The sequence below is a fragment of the Emydura macquarii genome, unplaced genomic scaffold (assembly GCF_026122565.2).
Source record: "Emydura macquarii macquarii isolate MOO-44397 ecotype Brisbane River unplaced genomic scaffold, CSIRO-AGI_Emac_v2 contig_2676, whole genome shotgun sequence".
NCBI lineage: Eukaryota > Metazoa > Chordata > Testudines > Chelidae > Emydura > Emydura macquarii.
Window position 1 is genome coordinate 28,998,117 of NW_027132813.1, and position 14,427 is coordinate 29,012,543.

At 39.0% G+C, this 14,427-nt stretch overlaps 1 long non-coding RNA gene across 1 annotated transcript in view; it reads right to left on the reverse strand.

The window, feature by feature from the left end:
• Positions 1-13,576, reverse strand: part of LOC137164549 (uncharacterized) — a 201,797-nt gene extending 188,221 nt beyond the window's left edge. Inside the window, exon 1 of the long non-coding RNA XR_010923098.1 lies at positions 13,523-13,576. This is a non-coding gene — a long non-coding RNA (uncharacterized lncRNA). The remainder of the gene's footprint in view (positions 1-13,522) is intronic.
• Between the last annotated feature and the right edge of the window lie 851 nt (positions 13,577-14,427).

Genomic DNA, 14,427 nt, shown 5'->3' on the forward strand with positions numbered 1-14,427 from the left:
AGACAGATTTTCTCTTTTCAAAACAAGCCACCCCATAAGGAACTAATTTATCTTCTGACATTAGTAAAGAAACTGAACAGATTTTTAAAAATTTGAGTCCCAATCTGTGGAGCTCAGAGCAGGAATTTTGTTTTAGCGAAGTTTTATTTGACTTTTTTTATTGTAAATAATTTTTTTTTTACTAGTCTATGGTAGTGTCAATAGGAATAGTAATATTACTATTAATTATACTGTTAATATTATTACTATCATACTATTATTACTACTAATAGTAATAGTCATTAGTAGTAGTCAGTAGTAATAGATCCCTTCCATTTTTTTACTAAGAAGCATAAATATATTACTTTTCTTTTTCTTTCCAAAAAAAAAAAAATTGTTTTTCGCAGTGTATCCCAGAAACAAATGGATCCTCCCCTCTCCTTGGTGCATATGGCAGAATATTTTTCATTTGTTAGCAACTTTAGTGACTCCCCCCCACAATTCTATATTTTATAGATACTTTTTAAAAGAATGAAAAGAAAAAAAACACCACAGACAGGAAAATAGAAACCAGTAATTTGTACAACATCATCAGAATGTTAAGCCAAGAACTATCACTTCCAAGAATACAGACCTGAAATTGTTCTTTCAATAAATAAATACATTTACAACTTTGAATCCATGGACTATATTTACCATGACGTTAATAATTTAGAATCTTGCGCATCCTTCATGAAAAAGAGGGGGCTGCTTTTAGTTTTGTTTAAAATCCACCATTTCTGTATTTTTCATCAGCCTGATCTAAATATGTGATATCTGGTATCCATCCGCAGGGCTAATTGGGCTAAAATGTGGCATGACCTAATTTTCAGCACGTAACATCCAGATCCCAGAATCCTAAAGTCTTCCAACAGTTTTGTTGTTTTGTATTACTTAAGACTTTGATATATCTAGCTGCCAGCAGAGGGAGAAAATGCAATGTGAAGTATAGAAATGTAATAGAACATAGCATTTTTTATCCTCACTACTGAAATAAATATGTTGTGGTTTCAACCATTATTTTTCTAGGACAGGGTATACTCATTGTCAATCCCCTAACATACAAAGTCACTCGATTCATTTTTTTCTCTCCTTTCTTTTTTTCCCTCTTTCCTCCTGTGCAGGTGGAATCTTTATGGGATGAATAAAGACTGGAAGAGTTATGCAGAGGGTTTTATTATCAAGCCAGAAATCATTTGGTTGACATTAATGGGAAAGTCTGTCTTTTGGAGAGATCCACATTTCTAGATGCTATTTCCTGCTCTCAAGGTCCTCTAATGCAATGAACCTAAATATATGAACTCTCCAGAGTCTAACGTCACACTTTTCTTTGGACCTCCAGCTCACTTGCACCAGCCTGACGAGGCGAGATGGGAATAACTTTGCTTCTCTTATACTTCAGAAACATGTGTATATGAGATGGGTTGCCTAAGGGCTACATTCTTTTTAAATACTAGGGCTAAGTGTTTTAGATAGATGTGCTCCTGTTTTATTTAACAGTATTTGTGCCATTCAGTTTAAAAATGTATTGTTTTAATCAGACATCACCATGTTTTCCCCTACATTCCAAAGCTATCGTGACATTAAAATAAATAGACAAATGATACACTGCTTAAATACAGTATCTTGCTAATCTTGCCTCTAGGAAAGGAAACTTGCCTGCTGTAGCTGGAAAAGGAAGCAATTACCTCTTGCACCTTGGCCAGTCACTGCCTCCTAGCTGCAGTGCTGGGGAAGCATGGATAGCTGGGCCAAATGTGAGTGGTCCTAATTAGACCTGACTCACCAGCAAAAGAGTGGGGAGAGAGGGAGGTGACTGCTCATCACAACTTGTCCAAATGCAACAATGCAGGGGTGTGGAGGGAGGCAGTCAAGGCTGACTAGTTTAATGATCTTCTGGGCAGGAACATCATCGACCTCTGTGGGCTACACTGAGACAGACCTACCTGTTCTGAGGCAGGGGCAGTGTGTGTAGCTATGCTGCCCCAGCAGTAGAATTCCTCAGACACAATTAATCCTGTTTCCCCTTTGCTCCCAGGGGAAGTAATCCACTCCTAGTCTATAGCAGTAACAAATTGTTCCACCTATCCTTGCATGTTGGCTTAGCTATGCTGGCTGAGCGCATTGAGGAGGGGGAGACAAGGCTCTGGCCAAACCCGCCCCTGCCTGCCCACCTGTGTGAAAGGGGAAGTAGTTACCTCTGAGAGACTGATCTGCCCCTTGCATTGTTACCCACAATGTAGGCAGCCCACTCAGAAGAGTAAGGGGACACCTTATCCCCTTTGCTTCTCTGGGTGGGCACTTAGAATAAGAGACAATCTTGCTTTGTGTTTGCGGAGAGCCTCATACAACAGAGTCACCCTCCTGATCGATGCATCTTGGTGCCACCATAATAGAAACAAATAGGAAATAATCATAACAGTGGAAGGCTTTGAGTGGATCCACTTCATTTGTCAAGGCTTGATCAAAGTTCACAAACCAAAAGCAGCCCTCTTTTCCAGCCCTCCTCTAGCTCACTTGGCTCCTTCCAGCGCTCGTGCCACATATGTATGGGTCATTAAGGACTTTAAAGCAAGGATAGTATAACTAGACGATCTCTAGCTGTTTGCCATCTATTATCCATCCACAGGTCTCTGGGTAAATCAACCCAATTAACTCTAGCCTCCTCCCTACCACCACACATAAATGGGTGTAAGCACACAAAGTGAGTGAGCTGAACATAGGGGAAGGACAAGCAATAGGATCAAGTAATTGTGTAAACTAACAATTACCCAATTTGCAGGGTAATGTTTTTGTCTTTTTAAAAAATGGATAATGGTGTAAATAAACAGTAGGTATTAACATTATCAATAATCCCTCCTGCAACCCTGCCTGGACACACTATCACTGGCAATTTCCTGTAGGAATCATCAGGCAAGTAGTCCTCCTGCCTTAATCTGGATGTCACCTTTGACTCACTTCTTGCTTTAGTCCTACACACCCAGGCCATGTCCAGATCTTGCCACTTCTTCCTGTATACCATAGCCAAGATCGGTTTCTTTCTTTCTCTCAATACTCAGTCCAGGCCTGTGTCATTTGACCTCATCCACTCTGGCCTAACTGATACACACTTTGCCTTCCTTAAAGCCACTTAAAAATCTGCTTTGGAAATCATCTTTCTGGCCTGTCATTTTGACCACATCAACATCCTTTTTGAATCCCTCTTCCTATCTCCACTGTATCAAATATGAGCTCCTTTCCCCTCACGTTTAATATCCTGTGCAACTTAGACCCCACCATGCGTATCCTATTTTGTATATTATTGTGTTGATTCGCCACCCCCTGCACTCTGCCAACAACTGCAGCATCTATCACTTGTACCATCCCACGAATACAAGAGGCCAAGGAGGGCCTGATTGCTGGTAAAAGGAGGCAAGAGGTCAAGAAGGATAAGGATGGAGTAGAGATCCTGACATTTAGGCAAGAAGAGATTGGCAAAAGCAGTTTCAGTGAGTGAAAAAGGGCTGGAAAAGAGAAACTGGAGGCAGCAGCTGCTTATGTTCAGAGTTGAGTAAGTGCAGGGGAGAAGGAAGTTTGGTTGTGGTTGGAGAGGCAGTTGGATTCAAGAGTTGACCTTCTTACGATTTGGAAGGCAGTATATATTAACATAGCTTTCATTGAAGGCTATTGGAACTGTGTATGTGTTATCTATGTTGGTTGACTTGAACAAAAGGAAATTGAACTGTGATATCAGAGGAGGCTGAGGCAGAAATAGAAGTAATAGTCTGAACACTCCACCAAGGACAAAATGGGTATCAATTCCATCCAAAATGGTGCAGTGGGGCTGCTGGTTAAGATCACTCTTGGAACATGGGAACAAAATGACCTGAGTCCTATTAGACATGAAAACAAATGGACGCAAAACAAGACCAGTGTTTTCCATCTGTACTGGCCTGGAAGTGCCAAAGGACTGGTTGGCTGTGACCACTGTGGATGTGAGGGATGTTATGTTTCTCCACACACAGAGTATTTCATATACTCTGAGTTAGAATTACTTTTGTTTTATATTAAGAGGACAACAGAACAAGGAATAACGAAAGTCTGATCTTCACAACAGGGCATAGTGTGTATATCTCTTCCATAGCAGGTTGCACTGAAGCCAAAATGACTGATGCCCCTGGATCAGGGAATGGGGAATGTCTCTCTATGTAAAGGTGCACTACAGCCAGACAAGTCATTATGGACACAATTTACACACATTACAGCGTGCAACAATCTTAAAGAATCCGATTGAGGTGAGTATACTGGTATGGCAATAATGCCAATTGTCCAGGCAATTTTCATCCAGACAGTGTGCACTTATTGACATTGGGTCTTTCATCTTCAATCTTAAGTTTCTGTGAAAGCTAGAGTTTGTTTTTATCAGTACAGGTTAGTTAGTTAGTAAGGGCTGTATACAAACAGCCCATGATCTGATTATGATAAGCAATCTTTGCCAATCTAGAGGGGAATATCTGTAATAGTAGGAGGGATGTACCCAACTTCCAAACTGCCTGTGCTGTTGGGAGCTCAGAGAACAAAGAGCACTCAGAGGATAACAGTCTTTCATCCATATGTGTAGCTATGGATTGGTACTATTTAAGAATAAAAAATGGGGTTTACCAGGAGCATGGCAGCATTATTGTCCAGGGAGTCTGGAAAATTGTTGCTAGGCAATTTTACAGGTGGGGCCTGATTCATCACTTTGTAGCACCTGTGTTATTCTGGTGCAACTCATTGAGCCTGATTCTCAGTGAAGCCACTGGCAAAGGAAAGTAAGGTACCACTGTACAAATAACTGATTTTTTTTGGTTTGGTATCGGTTCTGAAAAATAATAATAAAAATATAATTTTGGGTCAATCAAAAATGATTTTTTTCACAGTTGTTGGTTCACTGAAAAGTAAAAAATCAAATTCATTTCAGGTCAAGGTAAACATTTAATTTCAAGCTTTTGGAAACTTTTTTAAAAAAATTGAAGGAAATCTCAAAACACAAAGTAATTTCCAATAAAAAAAATCAAAACATTTACTTTAGAAAATCTGAAAATAAAACATTTCTGTTGGGAGAGGGGGCATTTTTTCCCCCAACCAAAACAATTCAGCAAATTCTACATTCATTTGCAAAATGTTTCAGTTGAACCAAATCTCCAATTTTTGACAAAAGGGGTTTCAGTTATAAAATTTCACCCAGCTCTAAAAGAAAGGCACAGTGGTGTAAAAGGGACTTCGGGTATATCTACACAGCCCACAGTGGCAAGCCTCCCAGCCCGGGTCAAAAGAGTCAATCCCTTGTGTCTGAGGCACTTTTGTTTCCTTTAGTTCAGCATGGCAAGGACTATTTGCCTTTATTATTTAATTGTTTCTTATTTAATTAAGTTGCGGCCTTGTTTTCCTTACAAAAATCATGTTTCTTACTCTCACTTGTGACTCACCAGGGACAAGTTAAGCATAACAAGTATACTGAAACCAGTAGCCAAGTAGCCTAGCCCTCTTTAGTATTAACAATGTTAGTGATGTTTGCTGCTTGCATTACTTTACAAAAATGGAGCAGGCAAAGAAAAATTGTTTCCTAACTTGTAAGTCTTACAGCATGTTCATATTATGCTGATTCACTTTTAGAGTGGCAAGTGTTCTTTGAATCAGTATTAGAATTGGGATCATAACATTTTGCTGTTGCAACAAGCTGTAAATGAGGCTACAGCCAATGCTGACCTGCTTATTGTTACTCAGAGACAGCATCAGAAAAAAAATATAATGTAATTAAGAGATTGATCTCTTGGAAACAACGTTTCATAAAAGGCACAAAAAGTGAAAGTAATTCCACATTTTGAAAAACCATTCTCAAGTTAATTTTGCTTGAGTTATTTGTAAGCAACCAGGAACACCTAAAATCAATGTGTGTAGGCTGACTTCAATGGACCTGATTCTGATCTCACTCACAGTGATGCAAATCAAGAGTAACTCCACCTAAGTCAATGGGGTCACACTAGCATAAAACGGGCATATATGAAATCTGTATTGGGCCCAGTGTGCAGAGAGTTCTAGAAAAAAAAATACCTTCAATTGGCAGGTCCTTTCAAGTCACAGTGAAAAGAATATTGGCAGAAAAATATGGATGAACCATTATATTTTATGCTTTACATTCAAACAGCAAACTATTCACTTTCATCATAGTAGCCTTAAAAGAAAACACAGCACTTCCATCTTTAATGTTCTATAAAGTCAGCTGTGGCCAGGCAGCTCTTTATATATGGGAGCTCATGCCTTTCTTCAAATTTGCAAAAGATATACATTTAAATGCTGTGGGCCAAATTAACAGCTGGCATAAAAGGGCACAACTCCATTGACTTTAGTGGAATTACACTACAGCAGTGGTCATGAAAAATATTTTCACGATAAATTTCAGTACAGGTCAATATTAACTAAAAGTAGAAATGGCAAAATTTGGAAGGGAGGTAACTAGTTTTTTACCTGCTGGTGATGTAAAGAATAGATGCCCAAAGTTTGTAAATCATTCAAGCCCATGGTAGTTTGCAGAGATTCAGATAGAAAACACCAAACCCTTTTCTCATCAACTGCATGAGGTCATCCAAAATGAGAGAAAATTAATCATTTACTCCACTCTTCACCACTGTGTATCATTTATATCCAGGGTGGGGGAAGGAGAGAGAGAGAGAATTGTGTCTTCTACAAATGTTATCTTCTCATGCTTGAAGTTTGCCAGTTCTCTCTCATGGTGGTTTTGGATGCAGAAAGCTCTCAGCAAAACAGGGAAATTTATTTTTAATGCATCATGCACACTACAACATAACAACATGCCTACCTTCATAATAAATGATTATACCAAAAGCTAGATATGTCATAATAGCACCAACCAGCAGTTAAAAAGCATCTAAGATATGGGAGAGTAAACCACAAAGGTCAGCACAGAAGAGGAGCAGCACACAAAGAGAGGTGTGCCAGCTACAAGTGGAAACTTATAAGCAAAAATAACTTACCACAATGCTTAATTACAATAGCCAAGGCAGTGGGTGTGTGTGGGGGGGGAGGGGGGCAGAGAAAGGGGTGGGAGTTGGGGAGGGGGGAGTAAGGGAAACATGGATTAGTTTTGGTATTTCTAACAATCAGTCTGCTATACATGACATCATAAAGACCCAGGGTGATTTATATAAGAATAAATCTGATATTTTTGTTTATTTTATATATATATATATATTCTATTCACACACATACACATCCCAGAATCAAAGTTGCAAAGTCAAGCACTCAAAATTTAATAAATGCCATAGTTTAGGTTACCCAGTCAACTTTAAGTTGTCCCCCTTGGATATGCATCATTCTATTCTATTCAGGTTTTTAACCCACCCTCACCACCACAGTGACTAAGCACCTTCTAGCAGTGCATTAAGTGATGAAACTTACATTGGTCATGACACCGTCTCTGATCATATCCTATTTTTTTCCCCTACAAGAGCATTCCTCATCCCACGAACAAGAATCTGAATCACCCGAATGGTCATTGTGTCAAAACACAAATACACAGATCCTGATGGACAAATTGCATAATCCCCAAATATTTCTTCCGAAAAATCAGGTAAAATGCTACAAATCTGACAGCTAATTCAACTGTAGATATTTCATTTCTGTGCACACTTTCTATTGATGTGATATTGATAATGTAATGACTATCATGTCATGTTAAAAAAGTAATCTCTTCCCTTGCCCTGCAGCCTTCCACGACAATTTGAAAATCAAGTGTTATCACTATGCACACAATAGCATGTAACAAGATATGCAGCGGTATAGTTAAATGTGTAATATGTTTTAGAGATGTACAGCAGTATAATATAAAAGTTTTAAGAATTACAAATAGATTACATATACAACACACCTGTTGCATATGAAGAAATTGTAACCCATAGCATTTGCCTAAATTATCTTTCCAATAGAAACCATAGAGTTTTGTCAGAATTGCCAGCTGCTGTTCTCAAGATTCAGACTATGAACAGGATTGTCACACAACATGTAATTATCCATGAATTGGATCATGAATCATGGCTTTGATAAAAATTTCATATTAATATCCAGTGGCTGCTGGTATAGTTTAATGGCTATGATTATTATTATATGGCTATACAAGATCTGACTACGTTTATCATTTAATTTTTATCCAGTTTTTAACCTTCAGCTGCAATGGAGTCATCCATAGGTCTTATAACCACATGGGCCATCCACAGGCCATATATCAAACCACAGAAGCTCATAATGAACAAAAACATATTTGGAGGATCTAAACTTTGAAGCCTATTGCCTAAACATAGCTGAGCATACTTATTACTGGTCACGAGGCAGAAGATGAAACTAGAGGATGAAACAGTGATCTTTCCCTCCAAAAAAAGAGGCTGAAGAAATATTTTAGAAGAGTGGTTTTGAAAAGTTATGGTTATGACTACTGTTGCTCTTGGGTTATTGGTAGATTTCAGAAATGTTATTGCCTATTTAGATTCCTCTTTTTATCCAGCACATTTCGGCAATACAGATATCACATTGCAGTACACCCTATTTTGCTGAAAGCTGTCCTTTTTTAAAAAAAAACAGTGCATTTTCATTATAAATGGGTAGATAACTCCATTCTATGAGAAGAACTATGTATATAACAAGTTTTAAATAGTGCCAGCTGAAATCAGAAAGATGCTTAAAATGAAGCATAAAACATATAAACAGCTTTATGAAAATAGGTTTACGGCCAAACAAACAAGATCTACAGTATACAACACAACAAATACATTTAGATACAGGAAATAACATCTTAATTTGTCTTTTGAAAAGAAAAGAAAAAACTATTATGGACTTTTAAAGCTTGATTCTTATTTTACTAATCCTGGAGTGTATTCTGAGTAATTCCACTGAAGCCAACAGAGTTACAATGGTGTAAAATCATCATAAATGGGAGGAGAATCAGACCTAATGTAAAGTTCCAGAGGGGTAGCTGTGTTAGTCTGCATACAGCAAAGATAACGAGAGTCCTGTAGCACCTTAAAGACTAACAGATTTCTGCAGGCATAAGCTTTTGTGAGCTGCAACCCACTTGGTCAGATGTCTAAGGTGCTACAGGACTCATTGTTTATACCTAATGTAGCACACGGCATATGGTTTGAATGATAAACATACTAGGACAGATCTTTAGGTGGCGTAAATCAGCACAGCTCCTTTCTGTCTAATATGGCTATGCTAATTTACAACAGCTATGGATCATTGTTAGCAAAACTTTGTTTAGTCTTACATTAAAAAAACTGAAAGGAGTGTTGGAGCCAGTGCAAAAGTAGGTGGAATGATTACATTGGTGAAAATCCCTGAATCAATTTACTACTTGAAAGAATATGAATGCAAATAAATCAACAAGGTTAATAATAAAAGCTGCCATTAAAAACAGCAACGACAATTGAGTAAATGAAATCAATAAAAGCTGTGGCAGTGATTCATCTTTCTTTTACAATTAAAAACTAATTATTTGCCTAAATAAACTGTCATAATTATATTCATTATACTGAGAAAACAGGGGTGAAAAGCCCAAGTTAGGGAGAGACTCTTGTCTATTTGCTAATGGAAATTAACATGATAATTTTGCTATTACCAGCCTTTATGCTGCTGCGTTAGCACAATGATCAAAATAAGTGGCTACAGCAAAGAAATTGGAACAATGACATTAATAAAACCATAGGGGCTCACCATCATGTGAACCACAGGGAAATCCAGTTTTGCACAGTTGATGCTTTGAGACACATATGTGACACAATTAGTAGAATAAAATAAGTTTTTCATTTCTGAGGTATTTACTAAAAATTGAGTCATTAATCTCATTTATAAAAGGGCACGATAGATCAAGCAATATGATTAGCAGATCTGAGAATTCTTCTCACCAATGTGTATATATCTCAATCTCATATTTTATAGTCAGGTCATTTTACCTACATATAAATACACTACAAGCCTTGAGGCTCTGGAAGGATTATTATTTATATTATGGTAGGACCAGAAGCCACAACATGAAAATGAGACCCCCCATTGTGCTAGGTGCTATACAAATACATAGACAGAGCCTTGGTCTAAAGAGTTTACAGCCTAAATAGACAAATGCACAAAATAGGGAGTATTATGCTTATTCTACAGATGGGGAATTGAGGCACAGAGAGATTAAGTGACTTGCCCAGATCACCAGAGTTTGAGACCAGTGGTGCTTCCTCTGCTGATACCGTTTTACCGAGAACAATCAGTTTCCAGAACTTTAAATCCCTTCTGATAATATTTTTAATACCATTTATTTTGCTAATGCTGGGGATAGGGGGGAATCACAGTGTGAGGGAAGAGAACGTCTTCTCATCTGACAAAAACATCAAACAATCTGCTCTCCAAGTCAAAGCAGCTAAAATTGAGGCATCAGCCCATTGCACTGTTGAGAAACCCGAATCCAGTCTTTGGCTTTTAAAGCCTATATTATATTACATTATTCAACTGAAATGAAATCTTAATGAGTTTCTTTCCTCCTACTGGGTTCTATGCTTTGACATTGACAACTTTACACCATTCACCATCCAACAGCACCTTTCTCTCCCCACTCTTTTCCAGATCCAGTTCAAAATTATTTACCTTGTGTTTTTTAAAAACCCTTCATGAACTTACTTCAATCTTCCTTACAGACTTGGTCTGTCTATTAATTTCTGAGTTACCTACCACTGGCCTTCTCTATGTCCTTTAACTCTGTATTGCCCCTTTTGGAAAGACATCTTTCTCCTCTGCATCTCCTGACACCTGTAACAATCTTCATATGACCCTGATTGAAAGTCCATTGAAATTGATCAGAGCCAGATTTTCAAGAGCTCTGTAGTCAAGGTGCTGAGGCCTATATTCACAAAGCTACTTAGGCACCTAAATCACAGTTTTAGGCTCCTCTATGAATCACAGAACTCACGCTGATCCCCATAGGCGCCTAAACTCACTTGGGGGCTAAGATTTTCCAGTAAAGTGCTTCCTACGTGACTACATTTCTACCTCTGGCCACATGCACTGCTGCCTCCCTCTAGGCACCTGTGTGTTTATCTCCAGCCTACACCCCAAAGCAATTCACAAACTGCGGGAGTCCATTCAAACCATTAAGCTATTAATGTCTTTCTTTTCTCCCCAAAGCTTCTGATCCCAAATGTGTGGGGTGTCTGGGTTTTTACGCTTCTGAGAGGGACATCATTCAAATTCACCTCCCCTTCAGAACTAACATCTAGGTGGAGCAGAAGCCAGTGGACCTACTAATGTGTTTAAAGAGATGCATGTACTTAAAAGTTCCATTTTTTAAGACCTTGAAGAACTTAGGAGCCTAAATGTGTTCTACACAGATTCTGATACCATGCTCATCTCTCTCTCTCTCTCTCTCTCACACACACCCCCACACACACCCCCACACACAACTACTCCCACTGATTTCAATGCCTAAATCTTTAAGGAGCTGGGCCTGAATGCCTGCCAATAGTGCATTAAGCAATGTGACAAACATCTGTCATGCGTTGTTTGTTCTCTCATCCTCTGCCCAGTGCAATAGAATGTCTTGCTTTTGGTAGAATGTTCTCCTCCCACCACTACCACCACCTCTGTGTGTGTATGCGCACAAGCGGAGGGCGTGTGGGGGGGGGAGGGGGGAGGAGAGGGAATGTGGGGAGGGAAAATGTGGGGGGTTGTTTTTATATTTTTTAATATTCATGTCGCTATGGATTTATGTTAGAGACGCAAAGTCAATGTGACTTAGGCTCTGAAGTCAATTTTGAAAATTTTACCCCAAGTGCTTTACTGGATCAAGGCTAGCTCACCGCATAGCAAAAAGACCATTGCTAGTGAAAAGAGCCCTAATACAAAAGAGCCCTAATATGCTTTGGACTGTGTCAGTGAATACAAGTGCTGATCTGGGGTAGCTAGTTGCAACCCTTTCTGATCTCACATCCATTCTTTTATTTCAATAAGATTAGTGGATTGGCTACTTTGACCAACACAATTAGAATAACTACTGCATAAAGAGGTGAACTGAGAGACACAGAATTTGCTACTTGCCCAGGGTCACAGAACGAGGCCATAGCAGAGCAACTAATAGAGCATAAGTAGCCAGATAGTTAGGCCCCTTCGCTAACCTCTAGAGGATATTTCCTTTGCTGTGATTAGGTTTTTAACACTGAAGATGGGTAAAAGCAAAAGCACTAAAGAAGTCATCTGTGCTACTGTTACATCTTTTCCTTTCAAGTGCTTAATTCTAAAGCCTTCCACTTTGAAAGCATAGCCAGTTGGATGACTCATGCCATGCTTACTTTAATTAAGTCATCTAATGTAATGCAACGTGACTGATACCACCAGACGTGAGCAATCATAGAACAAGCCGTCAGCTCAGGAATTTGAAAAGATGCAGCTCACAGATAACAGTATTTGAAAGGATCCTGTTTGGGGCAGGGGTCGGGGAGAAGGGACCTGAGACATTTTATTTAGCAAAACCCCAAAATCTCCACACTGGGCACTTTGAATGTTTTTAATTTAAAAAAAAAATTTCTCGATGCTTGTCAAGAACTGGAGTTGCTGTCTGGCACTACCCAATTCAGAAATGTCCATACAACGTCACACATGGAGACACCAGGAAACACGTCCTCTACAACATGAGGGTGGAATGAATGTGAGGGATTTAAGCTATGATACGTTATGGCCAGCGCTTGTTCATTCAGGGATAGGTTCTACCACCCTGTCCTACGGTGAGCTACAGTCCCATTGAAACTGAGGAGTATAGTATCACACAGCATGAGGAAGGATTGCAGAGTCTGGCCCCCCAGGCTGTAATTATGATCACACTTTATTTCAGACACAACATTACAGAAGAATCAAAAAAAAAATCACATTATTAGAGGGGGGAGTTAGTGTTAAAACCTCATGCTTCAGGGCTTTAGCAAATCACTTCGTATTTAGGATTAGGACAAGACCTTCCTAGAGGCAGTTTACTCCACAGCTACCTACTGGGCAGTTTTTATGTTCTTGTGAAGCAGCTGGTACTAGCCACAGTCAACACAAGACACAGGACTAGATGAACCCTGGGTCTGATCCAGTAGAGCAATGCGTATTTCCTCTTTCTCAGGCAAGCCCAGAGAAATTCTGGGAACCATGTGGTAACACATCCACTGCACATGAATATATCCTCCAAATAATTTAGTTCAGCTGAAAACACAGTAAGCACAAAAGGGAGAGGGAGGGTTAGGCAGAAAAGGCTAGCAACTATGTAAGAGTGTACAATAGGCCTCATATCTTTATAGCATGACCAAAGCTCATAGTCAGTTTGGAGAGGGGATTATAATGCCCCAGAGACCTGTGGAAGAATGCTGAAGAAGAATTTTAAGCCACCCCAAAAGCAAGAATATTCTTAAAACAACAGAAAGAACTAGGCAAAAGCAGAAACAAGCCAAATACTTACTAGCTAAAAGACAAGGGATTACTGCAGCCTGCTAGCATTCCTACCAAACAGTTTAAGGGCACAGCTGTTTGTTTCTCCTGAATTTAAAGGGCCAGCTACCAGCAGAGAGTATGCTGGGAAACCACCTTATAAAAGGTGTGCCAACAAGACTGGAGAAGACAGTTATGATGAATTAGTCAGTGAGAAAACCATTCTGGTTAGGGTGAGATGGTAAATTGCTAACTCCCTGAGAAATATGGGCTTTGCTGAAAGATACCCTGATGTGTTCCTATGCTAAAAATCTGATTTTGATTATGTTGGATACCCAGGTCCTACTTTGGCTTGGTTTTGACTATGTGATGTTTATAAATTAAAATAGAAATCTAGGACTTGTTTTTCACATCAGATGCTTCCTGTGCTTGAAGATCGCACATCTCCTCCTCAGAGAAAATCAGATGATAGAGAAATAAAAATGATAAAAAGCTTTAAAAAAATCTAATTTATGAGGAATGATTAAAAAACCTGGGCATGTTTAGTTTTGAGGGAGAGCTGATAACAGTCTTCACCTTGTTAAGCACTGTTATAATGAGGACAGTAATGATTTGTTCTCCATGTCCACTGAAGGTTGGAAAAGAAGTAATGGCTTAATCTGCAACAAGGGAGATTTAGGTTAGATATTAGGGAAAACTTTCTAATTGTGAGGGCACCTGAGTTCTAGAATAGGCTTCCAAGGAACAGGTTGTACAAACACCTGTCAGAAATGGTCTAGGTTTACTTGGTTCTGTCTCAGTGTAGGGGGCTGGACTTGATGACTTTTTGAGGGCCCTTCCAGCCCTAAATTTCTATTATAAAATGGCTAAAATGTCTACTGCCTTTACCACTCCTCTGTTTTACTTTTGAGCCTTCTACAATGAGTATTTTACAAT